Source organism: Coregonus lavaretus (genome assembly GCF_964263955.1).
Source record: "Coregonus lavaretus genome assembly, chromosome: 1".
Classification (NCBI taxonomy): domain Eukaryota; kingdom Metazoa; phylum Chordata; class Actinopteri; order Salmoniformes; family Salmonidae; genus Coregonus; species Coregonus lavaretus.
Window position 1 is genome coordinate 35,024,375 of NC_139988.1, and position 18,022 is coordinate 35,042,396.

General features: G+C 44.3%; 1 protein-coding gene across 1 annotated transcript in view; it reads left to right on the plus strand.

Annotated features, from left to right (window-relative positions):
* LOC311129204 (attractin-like protein 1) overlaps positions 1–18,022 on the plus strand; it is a gene marked incomplete at both ends in the record, with an annotated part of 364,441 nt that overhangs the window by 13,773 nt on the left and 332,646 nt on the right.

Genomic DNA, 18,022 nt, shown 5'->3' on the forward strand with positions numbered 1-18,022 from the left:
TCAATGCACGGGCGTAAACCGCCATCTTTCTTCTTCACAAAGAAGAAACTTGAGGAGGCAGGTGAAGTGGAGGGACGTACAGTGAGGGACAAAAGTATTTGATCCCCTGCTGATTTTGTACGTTTGCCCACTGACAAAGACATGATCAGTCTATAATTGTAATGGTAGGTCTATTTGAACAGTGAGAGACAGAATAACAACAAAAAAATCCAGAAAAACGCATGTCAAAAATGTTATAAATTGATTTTCATTTTAATGAGGGAAATAAGTATTTGACCCCTCTGCAAAACATGACATAGTACTTGGTGGCAAAACCCTTGTTGGCAATCACAGAGGTCAGACATTTCTTGAAAGTACACATGACTCCTGGGAGGTACAGCGTCTACCCGAAGGTTTATCGCGCAATCCCCCTCCCGATGAGGTGGTAATTTAGTCGCTTGTGTCTTGGAAAACGCGAGCGTCAGATCATGGTATTCGGGGGGAATGCGCACGGTGGGGATACCGTCTGGACTTTCCACCGTGGTCGCACCAATGGAAACACCTAGACACCTACCCGGACACTCACGCGACCACCCCGTAAGAACCCTCTGCGGCCATGAGAAATTGGGGTTGTGAAGGGCTAACCACGGGATACCCAAGACTACAGGGTAAGCAGGAGACTCAATAATCATAAAGGTGATCTGGTCAACATGCGTCTCCTGCGTAATCATGGTGATTATGGTGACTGGTACCGTAACTTCCTTAACCAACCCGGACCCTAATGGTCGATTATCAAGTGCTCTAATGGGGAGTGGAATGGTTAGGGGAACCAATGAAATGCCTTGACGGTGTGCAAATGCCTTGTCCATAAAATTCCCAGCTGCGCCTGAATCGACTAGCGCCTTACACTGGGAACCTACCAAGTGATCGGGAAAGGAGATAGATAAAGTACAGTGCGCCGCAAAGGGCTCTGACGCAATAACATAGCATCTGACGCAATAACGCAATATTTTAGTTCTGGGTTTTCCGAGAGCATCTGATTCATTAGGGTGAATCAAATAGTTTAGTGGACTACAACAGGTTCATTATCAGTGGCAAATAGGGAAGTTGGAACGGCACAGATGCTGTGTGAGGTTCATAACAGCTTAAGTGCCAATCTATGAGAGACAGACAGATGCATGAAAAAAACATGTGGTTCATCCTCCCATTGACTGTGCATGACATTAGAGTGGTTCTATTGTAGTCAGTGAAATATGTGAGACAGCAGTGTGGGAACAGCTTGCTTTGTTTGTCTATTGATTTTGATATCAGTGCTTTTTACGGCACTGCAGCCCTCTCTAGTCTGTTTCCCTGAGTGTGACTATCTGACTGTCCCACAGGCTGGATGCTGCAAATGGAGCCAGACAGATAGATTGCATCTTGCAGTTAACCCATACATTAATTATTCCCACAAACAAACACAGTTACAACTCAGATGCTGCCAAAACCAAAATTCAGGCTACGAGCACTCGCTGGCATCCTACATTTAAAAAATGCTAGCTCATACTCTTACAGCCTGATAAAGAGGTCAAATTAAGTTTATGGATTGTTTTGAATGCAGGACAAAAAAATGGTCTCTGGCAGTTTTGCACATCTGTCAATGAAGCACTTTTGTTATTTTATTCTCAGTCCTGTTATAGGAAAATGTGAGGGTTACGAGTGGACATGGAGTTGAGGCGATTGCCTCCTGCTTGGCCCATGTAGGCCTATACTCCCACACTTTACTTTTCCCTCCTTTTATCTCTTATTTTTCTCTTTCTTTCTTGACTCTGCCTTGGTGATCAAACTGCTAGTTTCACCAAAAACCTATTGCTCATGTTTTTAAAGTGGTATAGTTTGAAAGGACATAATTGCTACAGAACCAGTAAATGTGTTTCCTGTTACTCTAGTGAAACTACAGTACATTGTGCACTTAGCGAGGGATAATAAGGTTCTGCTCTTTCAAAGGAAACTTCTGATATGGGGGATTGAAGGCCTCTGGTCATTTAAACTTGCCTTTTTAAGACTTTCCTAATTAGATTTTTCCTGACTCTCATCTCATCACAAACATGCTGAGTGCATTCATTTAGTTCATTTATTTGTCAAGCAGCACTTGCTGGTGTCATGTGCACTGAATTTATTAAACATTGTAAAATCCATTGATCTCGGAACACTGAGCTCAGAAGGGAAGATTCAAGTAGTAAATCTCTATAGTAGCTGTACTTGCCTATTGATAACATCATTCCCACCAGGAATAAAATCCCTTTTTGACAAGAATATGAGAATCACAAAGATATGGACACAATGTCAATCAGAGAGCATCCTGGTAAGGGAGAACGCACAGTATCTAATTAAGGAAATTAGCCTATCTGCTTTTACTCCCCCCCCCCCCCCTTCATTCCCTTATCCCCTTCTCTCCATTTCTTCTCTGCATTTCTAGAAGTTGTTGTAAGCTCTGAGGAGCACCAAATAAACTCTGTGATGTAAATAGCCAAAATGAACAGATATTAGAATCTGTATTCGTTGCTGCATCTCCCCCTATTACATTTTTGTCATTTAGCAGACGCTCTTATCCAGAGCAACTTACAGTTAGTGAGTGCATACATTTTTCATACTGGCCCCCCGTGAGAATCGAACCCACAACCCTGGCGTTGCAAGTGCCATGCTCTACCAACTGAGCTACAGGAGTCCTATCTACTCTATTTCCATTTGTTCCTCCTCAGTCCCTCCAGTCCTGATGTGGTTCTCTAACTTAGCTCGGGACGTGGAATTTGGAAACAGATCAGAGTGTGAAAACTGCTAGAGACCTCATGCAGATGTAGCCGAGGGGTGAAGTGTCCAAAACATGAAGGCCTTCTTTCCTGCACGGACAGCCTGAACAGCTCTGAGAGGAGGGATTGTAAAGTTGTTTTGAGATCATGACACTGTATTTATAGAGCAAAGAACATCAAGCACTTATTTTTACACGGCCTCTCAGTTTCCTCAGCATCCAAACCCTCTGGGGGTGTTCTGAAAATGGTGTCACATATACAGGCGAGGTGGTGGGAAACATCCCTGCACAGCACAGACTGAAAGAGAACTACTGTAGAGGGAGTGTGCACGCAAATAGTACAAGAACATTGCACATGACCCTGCTCACCTTCTATTGACCAATACTCTTTGTTATCAGGATGTGATCTCTGAATATGAACACAGTTAGGGCCTCTCTAGATTCATACAGACCTCTGAGACTTCTAAATGAGAATGGGCTGCTCTTCTACTCCATGGTCTACTCACAAGCCCTTCAGAGCTCCTCCCACTAGACCACATTTCATAAATGCACTATATTGCTACGGCAGGTAGCTTAGTGGTTAAGAGCGTTGTGCCAGTAACCGAAAGGTTGCTGGTTCTAATCCCCGAGCCGACTAGGTGAAAAATCTGTCGATGTGCCCTTGAGCAAGGCACTTAACCCTAATTGCTCCTGTAAGTCGCTCTGGATAAGAGCGTCTGCTAAATGACTAAAAAAGAAATAAAAAAATTGTATTGGGCTGCTCATGACATTACAAACAGAGTTCCCTTGTGGTTAGTTAGACACGGCTATGATGTGGTGGACTGAACCATTTAATGACAGAGATACTGGAGACTCAACATCTAAACCAGGATTAACTGTAAAATGACATGATATTAAAGAGCACGTCTGATATAAATATAGCCATGTTGGTTTTTGATCCCTGTGGATCAAGATAATCGGCTCTCCCAGCGGCATCGACAATGAAGAAAATGAAAATAGACACATTTCAGTTTAAACAAACCTCAATGTCTGACCAGATCTACTGTAGAAATGGCTCGCCTGTCCTAGGAACAGTTAATGTTTCCCAAACTCCTGTTAAATGGTTGATGGGTAATGGCTGTTCTGGTGTTCATGTGCATACTGTAGGGAGGGAAGAGGTAGGAGTCCAGTTCTGTCTAGTTCTCACAGGCGTATCCTACATATTTTAGTTGTCTGAGAACACAGGAGTGACCTCTTACATCACCAAACATGTGTTTCTCATACACAATGTGTGTGTGTGTTTGTCTGTGTGTTGTGATTACCGGTATGCATGTTTAAGCCTCAGGCTGGGTACAGTGATGACGCAGCTGATGGCGGCTATGTTTTTGTACACAGTGAACTGAAATTGCCACTGTGTTGAGCTGAGCTGTGTGTTTGAAGGGTGGGTGGGGGAGAGCTGGATGGCCATCTGTCCAGAGAGTGAGGTAGCCCTTTCCTGCAGTCGAATGACCAAAGCGCCCTCTAGTGGCCTCATGGGTGGAATGTTATTAATATATTTCATAATGAATAAACATTATACACTGCTCAAAAATATTAAGGGAACACTAAAATAACACATCCTAGATCTGAATGAATGAAATAATCTTATTAAATACTTTTTTCTTTACATAGTTGAATGTGCTGACAACAAAATCACACAAAAATTATCAATGGAAATCAAATGTATCAACCCATGGAGGTCTGGATTTGGAGTCACCCTCAAAATTAAAGTGGAAAACCACACTACAGGCTGATCCAACTTTGATGTAATGTCCTTAAAACAAGTCAAAATGAGGCTCAGTAGTGTGTGTGGCCTCCACGTGCCTGTATGACCTCCCTACAACGCCTGGGCATGCTCCTGATGAGGTGGCGGATGGTCTCCTGAGGGATCTCCTCCCAGACCTGGACTAAAGCATCTGCCAACTCCTGGACAGTCTGTGGTGCAATGTGGCGTTGGTGGATGGAGCGAGACATGATGTCCCAGACGTGCTCAATTGGATTCGTCTCCTGATGTACTGGCCTGTCTCCTGGTAGCGCCTCCATGCTCTGGACACTGCACTGACAGACACAGCAAACCTTCTTGCCACAGCTCGCATTGATGTGCCATCCTGGATGAGCTGCACTACCTGAGCCACTTGTGTGGGTTGTAGACTCCGTCTCATGCTACCACTAGAGTGAAAGCAGCGGCAGCATTCAAAAGTGACCAAAACATCAGCCAGGAAGCATAGGAACTGAGAAGTGGTCTGTGGTCACCACCTGCAGAACCACTCCTTTATTGGGGGTGTCTTGCTAATTGCCTATAATTTCCACCTGTTGTCTATTCCATTTGCACAACAGCATGTGAAATGTATTGTCAATCAGTGTTGCTTCCTAAGTGGACAGTTTGATTTCACAGAAGTGTGATTGACTTGGAGTTACATTGTGTTGTTTAAGTGTTCCCTTTATTTTTTGGAGCAGTGTATTTAAAACAATTCTGAGATGTATATAAAGTGTAATGTTGGGATGCAAACCCAACATTTTATACATTTCAACTCTATATCTTACATGGTACATGTCTTCATTTTTTACTCCCGAGTGGCGCAGTGGTCTAAGGCACTGCATCGCAGTGCTAGCTGTGCCACTAGAGATCCTGGTTCGAATCCAGGCTCTGTCGTAGCCGGCCGTGACCGGGAGACCCATGGGGCGGCGCACAATTGGCCCAGCGTTGTCCAGGGTAGGGGAGGGAATGGCCGGCAGGGATGTAGCTCAGTTGGTAGAGCATGGTGTTTGCAACGCCAGGGTTGTGGGTTCGATTCCAGTATAAAAAATAATAAAAATGTATGCACTAACTGTAAGTCGCTCTGGATAAGAGCGTCTGCTAAATGATTTAAATGTAAATGTTAAGCCCATAACCATGTGTGCGAGGTGTATACTTTTGTTTCAAAGTAGATTTGTTTAAGACTACCAACAAACACTGTGTGACCCTGATTCAGCCCACTGCAGTAAAAGGTTAATCCTGCTATGATGAGAGAGAGGGCCATCCCTCATGTAAGAATACACACACACACACAATGTCACTATGTTTTCTGTGACCATCACCATCACCATGGGATTATCATGAAGAATGAGAGAATGCTTGTTGTGATCTGAAAAGTGGAACAATGTGGTCTGCTTTCTTTCTAAGATGTTTGTAATCACTGCATGTATCCATCTCTGTTCAGTATACTCACTGCCTTTTGGGTTTTCAGTCATTCTGCAAATTGCTTATGTAGACATATAAATCAAATTAGAACACAAACTTATTTCAGTGCCTTGTGTGAGTATGGCCATGGTTATATATCTGTCTGACAGACACCTTCCGTCTCTGAAGGAGGTATTAGTCTCATCTGAACCACTGCAGCATAGCTTTCCTCCGATGGTTTTGGTCGCCTGTCTTGAGCTCATCAACTGAATAGCTATTACAATGTTGGCATTCAACATGTAAAAGTTGGCATTCCTTTCTCTTTCCTAAATGGAAGTTTGACAGTGGTTCTGCCTGCCATTCTCTGGTCTGTCAGTGTCTGTGTCAGTCAGTCTTTGTTAGTCGTGAAAGAGTGTCTGCTTCAGCGTGGAGTCGCTTCCATCAGCAGGGAGTTAGAACCATAGAACCCTGCACCTCACAATAGATTTCTCCCCCAGTTGATGATGTCATGCCAGTGTTGGCATGCTCCATAAAAGCAGAGCGATCAATGATAATTTGTCCCTATCGTAGCAATCCCAGTCCCCCTGCTCTTTCTACTATTCACCAAGAAGAATAGGCTGTGCAGATCAATTAAGTGCCAGGCGCAATTGTGGTGTGAGATTGTCAAGTAAGATGAATTGTTATCCTTCTTTAATGGACCAGGCCAATTATTAAGATGCAGAGGGGGAAAATAATCGATTTAAATAAATGTCTGCTACAAAGTGGGGTCATTTGGTTTGCCCTTCCCTTTTGCACAAGTTATTATACTCGGAGCCAGTGAGGTATCCGGGGAGGTGTTAAGAGTTGTAAGCAATTTGTGTTAAATTAATTTCTCTATCTGTAGTTCTAGGTCTCATTGTGTATTTTTTGTCAATGTCCTGTGTGTATGTTGGAGCAATTGTTGAATCAGTGTGGGACTGTGTGTAGGACATGAGTTAAAGGGAAACTTCGGGATTTTGGCAATGAGGCCCTTTATCTACTTCCACAGCAGGTAGCAGATACATTTACATTTACATTTTAGTCATTTAGCAGACGCTCTTATCCAGAGTGATTTACAGTTAGTGAGTGCATACATTATATATATACCACTGCTCAAAAAAATAAAGGGAACACTAAAATAACACATCCTAGATCTGAATGAATGAAATAATCTTATTAAATACTTTTTTCTTTACATAGTTGAATGTGCTGACAACAAAATCACACAAAAATTATAAATGGAAATCGAATTTATCAACCCATGGAGGTCTGGATTTGGAGTCACACTCAAAATTAAAGTGGAAAACCACACTACAGGCTGATCCAACTTTGATGTAATGTCCTTAAAACAAGTCAAAATGAGGCTCAGTAGTGTGTGTGGCCTCCATGTGCCTGTATGACCTCCCTACAACGCCTGGGCATGCTCCTGATGAGGTGGCGGATGGTCTCCTGAGGGATCTCCTCCCAGACCTGGACTAAAGCATCCGCCAACTCCTGGACAGTCTGTGGTGCAACGTGGCGTTGGTGGATGGAGCGAGACATGATGTCCCAGATGTGCTCAATTGGATTCAGGTCTGGGGAACGGGCGGGCCAGTCCATAGCATCAATACCTTCCTCTTGCAGGAACTGCTGACACACTCCAGCCACATGAGGTCTAGCATTGTCTTGCATTAGGAGGAACCCAGGGCCAACGGCACAAGGGGTCTGAGGATCTCATCTCGGTACCTAATGGCAGTCAGGCTACCTCTGGCGAGCACATGGAGGGCTGTGCGGCCCCCCAAAGAAATGCCACCCCACACCATGACTGACCCACCGCCAAACCGGTCATGCTGGAGGATGTTGCAGGCAGCAGAACGTTCTCCACGGTGTCTCCAGACTCTGTCACGTCTGTCACATGTGCTCAGTGTGAACCTGCTTTCATCTGTGAAGAGCACAGGGCGCCAGTGGCGAATTTGCCAATCTTGGTGTTCTCTGGCAAATGCCAAACGTCCTGCACTGTGTTGGGCTGTAAGCACAACCCCCACCTGTGGACGTCGGGCCCTCATACCACCCTCATGGAGTCTGTTTCTGACTGTTTGAGCAGACACATGCACATTTGTGGCCTGCTGGAGGTCATTTTGCAGGGCTCTGGCAGTGCTCCTCCTGCTCCTCCTTGCACAAAGGCGGAGGTAGCAGTCCTGCTGCTGGGTTGTTGCCCTCCTACGGCCTCCTCCACATCTCCTGATGTACTGGCCTGTCTCCTGGTAGCGCCTCCATGCTCTGGACACTACACTGACAGACACAGCAAACCTTCTTTCCACAGCTCGCATTGATGTGCCATCCTGGATGAGCTGCACTACCTGAGCCACTTGTGTGGGTTGTAGACTCCGTCTCATGCTACCACTAGAGTGAAAGCAGCGGCAGCATTCAAAAGTGACAAAAACATCAGCCAGGAAGCGAGAAGTGGTCTGTGGTCACCACCTGCAGAACCACTCCTTTATTGGGGGGTGTCTTGCTAATTGCCTATAATTTCCACCTGTTGTCTATTCCATTTGCACAACAGCATGTGAAATTTATTGTCAATCAGTGTTGCTTCCTAAGTGGACAGTTTGATTTCACAGAAGTGTGATTGACTTGGAGTTACATTGTGTTGTTTAAGTGTTCCCTTTATTTTTTTGAGCAGTGTATTTTTAATTTATTTTTTTCATACTGGCCCCCCCGTGGGAAACGAACCCAAAACCCTGGCGTTGCAAACACCACGCTCTACCAACTGAGCTACATCCCTGCCGGCCATTCCCTCCCCACCCTGGACGACGCTGGGCCAATTGTGCGCCGCCCCATGGGTCTCCCGGTCGCGGCCGGCTACGATAGAGCCTGGATTCGAACCAGGATCTCTAGTGGCACAGCTAGCACTGCGATGCAGTGCCTTATACCACTGCGCCACTCGGGTGGTACCCATAGACTTCTAGTCATTGCGCTAACGCTAGTTAGCAGTGGCTCGGAAACTAGCTTTAACTTCCTTCATACTGGACATAAAAATGGTATTCACGAGTTCATCTGACTGGGAAAGTAGATAAAGGGCCTCATTGCCAAGTATCCCTTTAATGTCCTGTGCATGTGTTTGTGCATTTGTAGAATCAGTGTGTGTTTGTACATATACTGAGTTAGGTTTAGTCAGTTGAACTGTAGTTTGATAGATTGCACAGCATTGCTGTAAAAGGTCTCCCCATGTGAGATCTCCAAGGGAGGTATTACGCACTTCAACTCCTTGACCCTTGGCGTTGTCAAGCTGTGTCTCAGCGGTGTCTAGGGCGGAATGTTCACTCAGTGTTATGGATACTGTGCGTCCCTGCTGGAGTTGTTATGGTTTGCCTGGCCGAGTGCATCTCTCTCTCTAGGAACACATGGGAACACCAGGGAGTGGAGTGATGGTTCATGTATAGTTCACAACAAAACCTGTGATTGAACCGAGTGCGCTGTGATTACTTCAGATTTTTTCTTCCTTCACCCCCATGCCCGTCATTTGATCTCTCTCTCTTTCTTACTCTCCCCATCTTTCTCTCTCCCTCACCCTCTATTTCCACCTTTCTCTCCCTGCTGGATGCATTTAGTTGTTTCCTTTCTGTCAAGCTGCACTAATGACCACTCATGAATGCACCCTGGAAAGCGAAGTCCACACCCCCATTTCAAAATGGCTGTTTTCATAACTGATTTCATAACCCAAGCATTTGCTGGGTGGCGGTGTGTGGGTGTGGTGGTTTAAACTACACAGTGTGGTTTGATTATTTGTACTTAATTTGAGTTTTTTAGCCGTGTTCTTCCCTGGGTCTGCTCATGTGTTTTATTTTTCTTAGCTGCCTCTAACTATGTTCTGACAGCTTAGTTAAGCCGGGGGAAGAGTTAAGTCACCAACACCAACGTTGTGTGAGAGAGGCTTCATAGCTATTATCCTTTCCATGTAAAATGACCCATGAGCACCAATATGTGAAGTTCATAGGAGTAGGAGCATGTCAAATTGGGTGTCAAATGAAAGCTAAGAGTCTATATTTTTGTTTTTGAAATTTAGGCATGGGGGTGGGGGGGGGTCGCTAGAGAGCGTGCTATGGAATAAACATGGATTGGTAGAGCTCTGCTCAATTTGGAAACAAATTCATATTGATCTTAATCTCTCACTACCTATAATTTCAAAAATTGTCTGACAAGATGATAAGAGGAAAAGGCACCAAAAAAGGGGGCGCTAAACAAGATAATTTGGATGAGACAGACAACGAACCGATGCCAACATCGCCGATCCACGTAGAGTTAGCTGAAGATGCTAGCTCCCAAGAACATCCGAATCTTTGGGATCCAGGAGGACACTGAGAAAGGGAGACCCACTGAATTTGTATCGGAGCTGATACCGGCACTGCTGGGGATGTAACATTTCAAAACGCCCTTCCTGATCGACTGCGCACACAGATCACAGGCAATGAAGCCGGCCAAGGGCGCGCCACCAAGGCCATTCATCGCACAGCTGCACTACCCCCATACCAGGGAGCTCATCCTCAAGCTGGTGAGTCAAAGGTTCCCCCTTCACTACAACGGAGCCAGGGTGTCTTTCTACCCATATCTTACTTTGGAGGTGAGGAACCAATGGAATGAGTATTTTGATTTAAAAAAAATATTTAACCTTTATTTAACCAGGTAAGCCAGTTGAGAACAAGTTCTCATTTACAACTGCGACCTGGCCAAGATAAAGCAAAGCAGTGCGATAAAAACAACAACACAGAGTTAGTATGATGAGCTGCGCAAGAAATGCAGGGAGGCCAGCATCCGATATGGATTCCTCTTCCCGGTCCAAGGTGACAGTTGAGGGATTAACACCTACATTTTATACCCCAAAAGAGGCCGAACTGTTCTTGGCAAGCAAGCTCCCTGTCTAAGGATCCAGAACTGTTGCGTCAAATTAAATCACATTTTATTTTTCACATGCGCCGAATACACATGCGCCGAATTCAACCTTACAGTGAAATGCTTACTTACAAGCCCTTAACCAACAATGCAGTTTTAAGAAAGAATACCAAAAACAAATCACAAAAAATGCAATATAAAATAATACGAAATAAAAGTAACAAATAATTAAAGAGCAGCAGTAAAAATAACAATAGCGATGGCTATATACAGGGGGTACCGGTACCGAGTCAATGTGCAGTGGCATCGGTTAGTCGAGGTAATTGGGGTAATATGTACATGTAGGTAGAGTTAATAAAGTGACTGCATAGATAATAAACAGAGAGTAGCAGCAGCGTAAAAGAGAGTGGGGGGGGGGGTAGAAGATGTTCAGGAGTCTTATGGCTTGGGGGTAGAAGCTGTTTAGAAGCCTCTTGGACCTAGACTTGGCGCTCCGGTACCGCTTGCCGTGTGGTAGCAGAGAGAACAGTCTATGACTGTCAGCCGTCTAAGTGGCCAAATACAGGCCAGAACTGTGTTTGAATTTCCTGCCGATGTCTTTTCCAGCAAAAGATCAGACATTGGGACATTTTATTTACTCATCCTCGATTTCAGATCCTAATGGTCAGTATATTATTGTGGTTGGTACACTGAATTCAATATTAATAACCTTGGTCAATTTATATGGACCCAACTTCGACGGTCCATTCTTTTTTCGAAGGGTATTTAAGGCCTTACCAAATATCTCAGATACAAGTGTTATTGTCGCAGGCGACTTTAACTGTACGTTAGATCCTCTTTTAGATAAACAGCCATCAAGGTCACTTCAACAATCAAATGCCAGTGTCTGTCTAAATACATTGATGACAAGCCTTAACATTGGCAATATTTGTAGACTGACGCACGAAACAGATAGGGATTATTATTTATTTTCATCAGTTCATAAGTCATATTCCAGAATTGACTACTTTTTGTTGGGACTCCAAACCAATTTCAGCAGCTGCATCAGTTACCTATCACCCGATTCTAATCACAGACCATTCTCCGCTGTCCATGGTGCTGAAACTGGACAATATGTTGCAGGTCGGCGACTGTGGCGCTTAGACGCTTACTTGAGACTTTCTGTCAGTATTTGAAGGAGCAGATTTATTTTTTCTTGGAGCTAACGACACAGGGGATATTGACGACTCTACCCTTTGGGAATCTCTCAAGGCTGTGATTAGAGGTCCTCGAATGTAGACCTTGAGAAGATCACAAAGTTGAAATATGAATACAATACCATCCTTTCGAAATGGGTGCGCTCTTTACTTGCTAGAACACAACAACGGTATTTTGAACTGGGTGACAAACTGCATAAATTATTAGCAAGACAGCTAAGGCATACACAGGTGACTCGAGCTATTCATGAAATAAAAGACCTGAATGGGAAAATTGTAACAGATCCGCAGGATATTAATAAATGCTTTGCACAGTTTTACTTGCGATGCTACTGATCCACAAATTACGGAACGCTTTCTCACTGAATGTGAACTTTCTAAACTAGACAGGGGGGCAGCTGTTGCACCCAATGCCGAGATAACTTTAGAGGAGATTAATGCAGTGGTAGCACAATTTCCCAAAACGGCTCCTGGGCCTGATGGATATGTAATATAATTTTATAAGAAGTACTGTGCCAGTCTAGCTCTGCTTCTGTATTCCAAAGAAAATACCAAACTCCCGCAAACACTGTATGAGGCTACTACCGTATAGCTCTGATCTTGAAAGAAAGATACAGAGGCCACTGAGATGTCGTCTTATTGCCCTGTGTCATTCCTCTGCATAGAAAATAAAGTGTTGGCAAACTGAATATATTTCTGATATCATACACCCTGACCAAACAGGTTTTATCCCAGGCCGACATATATACGACAATTTGAGACGCCTTTTCAACATAATGTATCCTGATTATAAAGTTGAGGCAGTGGTAATTGCTCTTGATGCAAAGAAGGCATTTGATCAGATTGAGTGGATGTATATGATGTCGGTTCTGGAGCATTATTCACTCACACCCAATGGCATCCGTGGTAACCAATCAGGAGATGTCGCAGTCTGTCGACAGGGTTGCCCTATTTCACTGTCTCTCTTCTCTATAGCCATGGAACCCCTCGCTACTCTCATTCGTGGACGTGCTGATATAGCTCCCGTTAAGATAAAAGATACGCAGCACAAAATCTCCCTCTATGCAGACGATGTTCTTTGGTTTTTATCCAAGCATAAACTCATATTCCTCCCTTGCTTAACTTGAAGAATACATTTGGCTCTTTCTCTGGCTACAAGATAAACTGGCAAAAAAGCTAATTGATGCCGATATCACAGCCTGTGGATATGCAATTTCTGAAATCTACCCCATTTAGAACAGTGATGGACAAATTCACACCCCTGGGCATTGTAGTGATAACAAAACTTGATCAGCTGTTGAAAACGATTTGGGACAGGAAAATTGATCAGCTTAAATAAAATATAGATTTTTTGAATACACTGCCTAGTTCCTTGGTTGGTTGAATAAACGCTATTAAAATGGTTGTCCTACCCAGGTTTCTTTACCTCTTCCCATGTCTACCTACTTTCATACCACAAAGCTATTTTAAGAAAATGTATTCAATAGTATTTCCATCTTTATGGGACAACAAGGCAGTCAGAATTTCAAAGAAGCATTTATGGGATCTCAATAACACTTTAAACTGTGTTATTGGCTGCCTATCTGAACATTGTGTCTTTCTGGAGGGAATTAATATGGAGTTGGTCCTCCCTTTGATGCTATAACAGCCTCCACTCTTCTAGGAAGGCTTTCCACTAGATGTTGGAACATTGCTGCGGGGACTTGCTTCCATTCAGCCACAAGAGCATTAGTGAGGTCGGGCACTGATGTTGGGCGATTAGGCCTGGTTCGCAGTCTGCGTTCCAATTCATTCCAAAGGTGTTTGTTGGGGTTGAGGTCAGGGCTCTGTGCAGGCCAGTCAAGTTTTTCCACACCGATGTCGACAAACCATTTCTGTATGGACCTCGCTTTGTGCACTGGGATATTGTCATGCTGTAACAGGAAGGGGCATTCCCCAAACTGTTGCCACAAAGTTGGAAGCACAGAATCATATGCTGTAGCCTTGTATGCTGTAGCGTTAAGATTTTCCTTCACTGGAACTAAGGGGCCTAACCCGAACCATGAAAAACAGCCCCATACCATTATTCCTCCTCCACCAAACTTTACAGTTGGCACTATGAATTGGGGCAGGTAGTGTTCTCCTAGCATTCGCCAAACCCAGATTTGTCCATCAGACTACCAGATGGTGAAGCATGATTCATCACTCCAGAGAACGCGTTTCCACTGCTCCAGAGTCCAATTTACACCACTCCAGCTGATGCTTGGCATTGAGCATGGTGATCTTAGGCTTGTGTGTGGCTGCTCAGCCATGGAAACCCATTTCACAAAGCTCCCGACGAACAATTATTGTGCTGACGTTGCTTCCAGAGGCAGTTTGGAACTCTGTAGTGAGTGTTGCAACCAAGAACAGACGATTTTTACGCACTACGCGGTTCAGCACTCGGCGGTCCCATTAGGTTTGTGTGGCCTACCATTTTGCAACTGAGTCATTATTGCTTCTAGATGTTTCCACTTCACAATAACAGGACTTACAGTTGACAGGGGCAGCGCTAGCAGGGCTTACATTTGATTAACTGACTTGTTGGAAAGGTGGCATCCTGTGACAGTGCCACGTTGAAAGTCACTGAGCTTTTCAGTAATGCTATTCTACTGCCAATGTTTGTCTATGGAGATTGCATGGCTGTGTGCTCGATTTTATACACCTGTCAGCAACGGGTGTGGCTGAAATAGCCGAATCCACTAATTTGAAGGGGGTTCCACATACTTTTGTATGCCTTCATGGCTTATGATTGAGCAGGCCTCCTGTCGACGTTCCTCGCTGCCTGCACTTTTTAATAGCCCAGCATATGTGAAGAAAGCCACTTATGACTCTAACACAGTCATTTGTCACACTCTTAAGGTTAAACTGCATAAAATATTCCCAGACACCTCACCACTGTGTGAGAGGTGCAAGCAGGATGAGGGGACTTTAACTAACTATTTTTGGACATGTCCTAAGTAACATTCTTACTGGGCGCTCATTTTTGATTACTTATCTAAAGCTTTTGATAGAGTTATAGCCCCAGACCCATTGATCAGTCTGTTTGGTACAGTTGAAGGGAATAACCAGTAAGGAAGGCTGTCTCTCTTTGTACTCTGTTAGCCAAATGGGTCATATTGCAATTTTGGAAATTGGAGACTGTACCCACCTTTGAAATGTGGTTACGGGATTTAAGGAATGTAATGCATATGGAAAAGATTCGATACAATACCTCCAATAGTGTTTTACAAAATCTAGTGTTTTACAAAATATGGCAGCTGATACTGGATAAATGGTCTATTCCCCCTTCACAACTGGGTTGATGATCTGTTGCTACTCTGTGCTGTACTACACTCAACATTTATTTTTGTTTTAACTACACTGCTTGTAATGACTATATGAAGTCTTCTTATAATATGTACCACCTAATAGCAGCAGTAAAATAACAATAGTGAGGCTATATACAGGGGGTACCGGTACCGAGTCAATGTGCGGGGGCACCGTTTAGTCGAGGTAATTGAGGTAATATGTACATGTAGTTAGAGTTATTAAAGTGACTATGCATAGACAATAAACAGAGAGTAGCAGCAGCATAAAGGGGGGGGGGGGGGGGGGCAATGCAAATAGTCTGGGCGGCCATTTGATTAGATGTTCAGGAGTCTTTTGGCTTGAGAATAGAAGCTGTTTAGAAGCCTCTTGGACCTAGACTTGGCGCTCCAGTACCGCTTGCCGTGCGGTAGCAGAGAGAACAGTCTATGACTAGGGTGGCTGGAGTCTTTGATCATTTTTAGGGTCTTCCTCTGACACCGCCTGGTATAGAGGTCCTGGATGGCAGGAAGCTTGGCCCCAGTGATGTATTGGCCACTACGTACTACCCTCCGTAGTGCCTTGTGGTCGGAGGCCAAGCAGTTGCCATACAAGGCAGTGACGCAACCAGTCAGGATGCTCTCGATGGTGCAGCTGTATAACTTTTTGAGGATCTGAGGACCCATGGCAAATCTTTTCAGTCTATTGAGGGGGAATAGGCTTTGTCGTGCCCTCTTCACGACTGTCTTGGTGTGTTTGGACCATGATAGTTTGTTGGTGATGTGGACTCCAAGGAACTTGAAGCTCTCAACCTGTGCCACTACAGCCCTGTCGATAAGAATGGGGGCGTGCTTGGTCCTCTTCTTTTTCCTGTTGTCCACAATCATCTCCTTTGTCTTGATCACGTTGAGGGAGAGGTTGTTGTCCTGGCACCACAAGGCCAGGTCTCTGACCTCCTCCCTATAGGCAGTCTCGTTGTTGTCGGTGATCAAATAAGTTACAAGCAATGCGAAATAGCAAACAAAAATAGCACGGTCGGTTAAGAGTCCATAAAACGGCAGCCATCCCCTCCGGCGCCATTTCTCTGTCTTCTTTATTATTGCCAAATAATAAACATATTCTAAAACAATAAAGACATTCTGGCATATACAATGCATTTGGAAAGTATTCAGACCCCTTGACTTTTTCCACATTTTGTTACGTTACAGCCTAATTCTAAAATTGATGAGGATTTTTTTTTTTTATCCATCTCCGCACAAAACCCCATAATGACAAAGCGAATAAATGTTTGCAAATATATTAAAAACAAAAAACAGAAATACCTTATTTACGTACATTTCCAGATCCTTTGCTATGAGACTCGAAATTGAGCTCAGGTGCATCCTGTTTCCATTGATCATCCTTTAGATGTTTGTACAACTTGATTGGAGTCCACTGTCAATTGATTGGACATGATTTGGAAAGGCACACACCTGTCTATATAAGGTCCCACAGTTGACAGTGCATGTCAGAGCAAAAACCAAGCCATGAGATCGAAGGAATAGTCTGTAGAGCTCCGATACAGGATTGTGTCGAGGCACAGATCTGGGGAAGGGTACCAAAAAATTTCTGCAGCATTGAAGGTCCCCAAGAACATAGTGGCCTCCATCATTCTTAAATGGCACCAAGACTCTTCCTACAGCTGGCTGCCTGGCCAAATTGAGCAATCGGGGGAGAAGGGCCTTGATAAGGGAGGTGACCAAGAACCCGATGGTCACTCTGAAAGAGCTCCAGTGGAGATGGGAGAACCTTCCAGAAGGACAACCATCTCTGCAGCACTCCACCAATCAGGCCTTTATGGTAGAGTTGCCAGACGGAAGCTACTCCTGAGTAAAAGGCACATGACAACCTGGAGTTGCACCTAAAGACTCTCAGACCACGAGAAACAAGATTCTCTGGTCTGATGAAACCAAGATTGAACTCTTTGGTCTGAATGCCAAGCATCACGTCTGGAGGAATCCTGGCACCATCCTTACGGTGAAGCATGGTGGTGGTAGCATCATGCTGTGGGGATGTTTTTCAGCGTCAGGGACTGGGAGACTAGTCAGGATCGAGGGAAAGATGAACGGAGCAAAGTACAGAGAGATCCTTGATGAAAACCTGCTCCAGAGTGCTCAGGACCTCAGACTGGGGCGAAGGTTCACCTTCTAACAGGACAACAACCCTAAGCACACAGCCAAGACATCGCAGGAGTGGCTTCGGGACAAGTCTCTGAATGTCCTTGAGTGGCCTAGCCAGAGCCCAGACTTCAACCCGATCGAACATCTCTGGAGAGACCTGAAAATAGCTGTGCAGTGACGCTCCCCATCCAACCTGACAAAGCTTGAGAAGATCTGCAGAGAAAAATGGGAGAAACTCCCCAAATACAGGTGTGCCAAGCTTGTAGCGTCATACCCAAGAAAAGTCGAGGCTGTAATTGCTACCAAAGGTGCTTCAACAAAGTACTGAGTAAAGGGTCTGAATACTTATCTAAATGTGATATTTATTTTCTTTTTTATACATTTGCAAACAATTCTAAAAACCTGTTTTTGCTTTGTCATTATGGGGTATTATGCATAGATTGATGAGAAGAAAAAAAACAATTTAATACATTTTCAAATAAGGCTGTAACGTAACAAAATGTGGAAAAAGTCAAGGGGTCTGAATACT